The sequence below is a fragment of the Staurois parvus genome, unplaced genomic scaffold, assembly GCF_062004578.1.
Source record: "Staurois parvus isolate SC_StPar_1 unplaced genomic scaffold, SC_StPar_1.0 ptg001830l, whole genome shotgun sequence".
Classification (NCBI taxonomy): domain Eukaryota; kingdom Metazoa; phylum Chordata; class Amphibia; order Anura; family Ranidae; genus Staurois; species Staurois parvus.
This window is the reverse complement of record NW_028319626.1, coordinates 1,281,514-1,287,513: the sequence shown is the minus strand read 5'-3', so window position 1 is coordinate 1,287,513 and position 6,000 is coordinate 1,281,514. Positions and strand designations below refer to the sequence as shown.

The window sequence follows — 6,000 nt, the reverse complement described above, 5'->3', positions numbered from 1 at the left end:
TGTAGCCTTTCCTAGGTCACGTGATCGCACACAGAGCTCAGTATATATATAACGTGTAGCCTTTCCTAGGTCACGTGATCGCACACAGAGCTCAGTATATGTAATGTGCATCCTTCTCCTAGGTCACGTGATCGCACACAGAGCTCAGTATATATATAATGTGTATCCTTCTCCTAGGTCACGTGATCACACACACGTGTCATCCACATAGGGCTGATCCCTCCGTCCAGCTCTGACACTGCAGATAAGTCCCGGGCAAGCCCCGCCCACTCTCTCAGTCCCGAGAACTACACTTCCCGGCATGCTCGTCGGCTCCACGTGGTGCGGCCTGTGGGCGGTCCGGTGACGTCACGGCCGTGCATTCTCTGTCAGGCTCGTCCAGTGTCAGTGTGCGGCGGGCGGCCCTTCCGGGCAGCGGCTTCTCTTCTCCTGGGGTGAGTACAGAGGGGGGACCCTGGAGGTGGGAGGGCCACTGGGCTGTGTGGTCTCTGCCTGGAACTTCATGGGGGGTGGTAATAAAGAGGACCTGTCGGGGTGGTGATGGGGCTGTGAGGCTCAGCATACCTCCTGCCTCACAGGGTGTCATGGTCAGCTGCTCCCAGTGTGAGGGTGATAGTGCCATGGAGGGGTGCTGACCCTGTGACCCCCTCTCCACCAGCTGTCCTCCAATCAGAGGGGTCGGTGACTCTGCTGAGGTATGTATACCTCCTGCCTCACCATTCATCATTGTTATGTAGAAGTGTCCTCCATTGTGTGGTGACCGGTGGGGGGTCAGTGCTGGACTCTGAATGGTTGGCCCTGATATGAGGATGAAGCCAGAGCTGGAGTGTGTGTTCATTGGATGGGCTGACGCGTTTCGGGTTCCCCTTTCATCCTGACCGCATTCCAGGGACCCCCTTTCATCCTGATCACACGTCATGGACCACATTCCAGGGACCCCCTTTCATCCTGATCGCATGTCATGGACCGCATTCCAGGGACCCCCTTTCATCCTGATCGCACGTCATGGACCACATTCCAGGGACCCCCTTTCATCCTGATCGCACGTCATGGACCGCATTCCAGGGACCCCCTTTCACCCTGATCGCACGTCATGGACCGCATTCCAGGGACCCCCTTTCATCCTGATCGCACGTCATGGACCTCATTCCAGGGACCCCCTTTCATCCTGATCGCACGTCATGGACCACATTCCTGGGACCCCCTTTCATTCTGATTGCACGTCATGGACCGCATTCCAGGGACCCCCTTTCATTCTGATCGCACGTCATGGACAAGGGCGGACTGACCATTCGAGCGCTCAGGCACTGCCTGAGAGCCCGGGGTCAGTGGGGGCCCCATGAAATGCCCCTGGTACCTTTTTATAGGCTTTTTTGGGTGTGGTTTGACTGTGGGCGAGGACACAGGGGCCCCATGATCCTCTATTGCCCGGGGGCCCCATGAGTTGTCAGTCCGCCCCTGATCATGGACCGCATTCCAGGGATCCCCTTTCATACTGAATTGTTTTGGGTTCCCCTTTTATTCTGATCGCATGTCATGGACCACATTCCAGGGACCCCCTTTCATGCTGATGCATTTTAGGGACCCCCCTTTATCAAGGCCAGAATCATAGATTAACCCCGTCAGCTGCCCCCCCCATCTCTGCTGTGGGCCCGATTATTCCACCATAATGTCATTACTTAACCCCTTCCTGACAACCTTTTAACTTTACACCAGTGTCCGGGGCGGATGTCCCGGTCCTGTGATTGGCTGTCACCTGCTCCCAATCATAACCTAAAACCAGGCGCTGTCTGTTGCAGCACGCAAACCCTGCCCACTGTGGTCGCATACGGGCGGCGTGTGGCCGTTAAAGCCCGCCCTCCCTGCCCCCACACATGTGCATTACACGGTTAACGCCCATATTGTTTGGGGCAAGCAAGGCTTTCTTTTGGTGCCATTATGATGACGAAGGATTGACCTTAGATTGCAGAAAGGGTTCTTTACTGTCAGAGCAGCAAGAATGTGGAACTTCCCTGGCAAAAAGTATTGCAGAGTTGTACAGGAAAAATAAGCCCCTCTTTATTTAGTGTGTACTGAAAGTATGGAGGGGGGGGGGTTGCTTTTCATTTTTACAGCACAATGCACTGTTTACCCTTTTTTTTTTTTTTTTTCCCTGGTTAAACTTTATTGCAATACCAAAGTGACACTGCAGTGCAAAAATGGACAGAGACTTTGGGAGCATTGCGGAAAAATGCAACACATTGGCGTTTTTTTGCAGCGTGCTGCATCCCACTTGAAGGCGGACCTGGGGGTGATCACGTGGGGAAAAATGCCGGTCACCGCACATGGTGTGGACGGGACCTCCATGCCACACAAACAAAATGACTCCAGTCCAAATATTATTGGTTAGAATGCTTACAGAAATGTAAAAAATCGGCAGGAAAATAACAGCTGGAGGAGAAGCGGGAGGAGGAGTTCAGTAGGGATGATTGTGGTAAATGAAGGGTTAATAAGGGTTAAATAGGAACATTTGTTACATTGTTTTTCTTTTACATGTCAGGATGCTTTACCTGACCTCACACAGATGGAAGGCAATCTCTGTAATCTGCTAAATAATACATTAGAATAGATATTAAAGTAACAATGTTACTTTATCTCTCTCTATATCAGTCTGAACAGTGTTTATAAACAATGTTACTTTGTATCTCTCCTCCCATCTGAACAGTGTTTATAAACAATGTTACTTTGTATCTCTATCTCATGTTTGATCAATATTTATAAACAATGGTAATTTGTATCTCTCTATCTGAACAGTATTTATCAACAATGTTACTTTGTACGTCTGCCTCTATCCCTTGTCCGAGCTTAGAACCAATGCTACTTTGTATCTCTCTGTCTGAACAATGCTACTTTGTATCTTCCTGTCTCCAGTCTGAATAGTGTTTATAAACCTTGTTACTTTGTATCTATCTATAAACACTGTTCAGATGAGAGGTAGAGAAATATAAATTAACATTGGTTATAAACACTGTCCAGACACATGATAGATACAAAGTTTATAAACATTTTTCAGACTAAAAATAGTGAGAGATACAAAGTAACTTTTTTTTTTAAAAAAAAATACTGTCTAGATGAGAAAAGAAAGATGCAATGTAACATTGTTTATAGATGATGTTTGGACAAGAGAGATGCAATGTAACATTGTTTATAGATGATCAGACAAGAGAGATGCAATGTAACATTGTTTATAGACGATGTTCGGACAAGAGAGATGCAATGTAACATTGTTTATAGATGATCAGACAAGAGAGATGCAATGTAACATTGTTTATAGATGATGTTCGGACAAGAGAGATGCAATGTAACATTGTTCATAGATGTTGTTCAGACAAGAAAGATGCAATGTAACATTGTTTATAGATAATCAGACAAGAAAGATGCAATGTAACATTGTTTATAGATGATGTTCAGACAAGAAAGATGCAATGTAACATTGTTTATAGATGATGTTCAGACAAGAAAGATGCAATGTAACATTGTTTATAGATGATGTTCAGACAAGAAAGATGCAATGTAACATTGTTTATAGACCAGGGGCGGACTGACCATTTATCCACTCGGGCACTGCCCGGGGTCAGTAGGGGGCCTCATGAGATGCCCCTGGTACCTTTCATAGGCTTTTTTGGGTGTAGTTTGAGTGTGGGTGAGGACACAGGGGCCCCATGATTTCCTATTGCCTGGGGGCCCCAGGAGTTGTCAGTCCGCCCCTGTTATAGACACTGTTCAGACAAGAGAGATACAATGTAACACTGTTTATAGACGCTGTCCTTTCACATGATAGAAAGATCCAAAGTAACATTTTTTATAAACATAGTACAGAAAAGAGATAAACAATGTTACTTTGTATCTCTCTATCCTGTGTCTGAGCAATGTTTATAAAAAAATGTTAGTTTGTATCTCTCCTTCTCCCATCTGAACAGTGTTTATAAACCATGTAAATGTGTATCTCTCATTGAACAGTATCCATCAGCAATGTTACTTTGTCTCTATCCCGTGTCTGAACAAGATTTATAACCAATGCTACTTTTGTATCTCTCTGTCTGAACAATGTTACTTTGTATCTTCCTATCTCCAGTCTGAACAGTGTTTATAATTTTTGCTACTTTGTATCTTTCATCTGAACAGTGTTTATAGAAAAATACAAAGTAGCAAGGTTTATAAACACTGTTCAGACACAAAATAGACATACAAAGTAATATTGTTTATAAGCACTGCTGAGACATAGGATACAGAGATAAAAAGTAGCATTGTTCATCTCTTATCTGTACTGTTTTTAAACAATGTTACTTTGTCTCGATCATGTGTCTGGACAATGTTTATAAACTTTGTATCTATCTCTCATCTGAACAATGTTTATAGAAAAATACAAAGTACCATTGTTTATAAACACTGTCCAGACACATGATCGAGAGATACACAGTTTATAAACATCATTTACTGTGTGGCCCTTGAGGGCCCTCTGCAACCAGTGGTGTGTTTTGGTGCTTACTCCTGCACACTGCTTTGTATGGATCTGCATAGCACTGCCATACAAAGCAGTGTGCTTACAGTGAAACACAGCACACCGCCTCATAGTAAAACAGCACTCCCCAGATGTTAATCCCTTCCTGCCCAGTACCATTAGTACAGTGTCAGTGCTTTTTATTATAACTGATCACTGTATTGGTGTCACTGGGGATGTCAGTGACACCAAGTCAGTCCCCCCCCAGCGTCAGAATGCCCACCGCAGTCCCGCTATAAGTCACTGATCACCGCCATTGCCATTAAAAAATTTTTGAGTATATATACCGCCATTTGTAAACGCTATAACTTTCACGTAAACCAATTAATTTTCACGTTTTTAGAGATTTTTTTTTTTTTTTTAAGCAAAGGCATGTCGCAGAATACATTTCAACCTAAATTTATGATGAAATGTGTTTTTTTTTTTTTTTTTCTCTGGACATATATAATAGCAAAAAATAAAAAAGAGGTAAAAAAAAAAAATTATATATATATAATTTTTTTTTTTCAAAATTGTCGGCCTTTTTTGTTTGTAAAAACTGCACAGGCGATCAAATACCACCAAAAGAAAGCTATTTGTGGGGTAAAAAAGGACGTAAATTTCATTTGGGTGCAGCGTTGCATGACCGCACAATTGTCAGTTAGAGTAATGCAGCGCCGTATCGCAAAAAATGGGGGTAAATCCTCTGGATGGCGAGGGGTTAATGAATCGGGGCCAGAAGGCACTTACCTGTCTCTGGCAGGACCTGTGTTCTGGGACAAGTCTGTGTTTTAGAAGATTTATTTTTTATGTAGCTTGCCCCCCAGAGATCTGTGTCCAGTGTGGGAAATGACGGCTACTTTTGGGTGCCTTGCTGCCTACAATTTGCAGACACTCCAAGAGGATGCAGGTGTTTGGTATGGGAAAGGTATCTGGTGTCACTGCATATTACCAAGTGGCCCCCACTGTGTGAGTGTTAGGTGGGGGATGGGGGTAGGGAAGATCTGGGTGCTGGATTGAATGTTTAACCCATCAGGGCTGGAAAGAACCAATTGTCCTTCACCTGTGACCTCTCCAGTGTATCTCTCCTGTGAATTTGTTAGTCATTGTTATATTGTGAGGCTCTGGGTGTCAGTGGTATTGTTGTGAATGTGTTTGCTGCTTTTTGTCATGTATTTGGTCTGGCTGCCAGATATCAGTATTCATGGTGGGAAATGACAGGTACTCTTAGAGGCCCCTAGCCCCCTGGACCCCCAGCAGCTCCTGGGCACAGTGCAGCATCAGAGATAGTTTTGTATTTCAGGAATCCCAGTTCACGTTTACTCACCCCCGCCTGATGCAGTATTTGCATTGTTCAGAGGTAAGCAGGCTATGCTGGGACATGTAGTGTCCCTGTGGCTGGACTGGCAGTGGCTTGGGCAGTTCCTTCCTGATTTGTTCTTGGGATAGGTTTAGACTTGCTTCTAAAAAGCTGTTCCTCT

At 44.7% G+C, this 6,000-nt stretch overlaps 1 protein-coding gene across 3 annotated transcripts in view; it reads left to right on the top strand.

Annotated features, from left to right (window-relative positions):
- Window positions 1-332: 332 nt before the first annotated feature.
- Window positions 333-6,000, top strand: part of CTIF (cap binding complex dependent translation initiation factor) — a 402,276-nt gene continuing 396,608 nt past the window's right edge. For all 3 annotated transcript variants that reach the window (XM_089664081.1, XM_089664080.1, XM_089664082.1), the window contains exon 1: window positions 333-434. The gene's annotated coding sequence lies outside the window, so the exon portion shown is untranslated. The remainder of the gene's footprint in view (window positions 435-6,000) is intronic.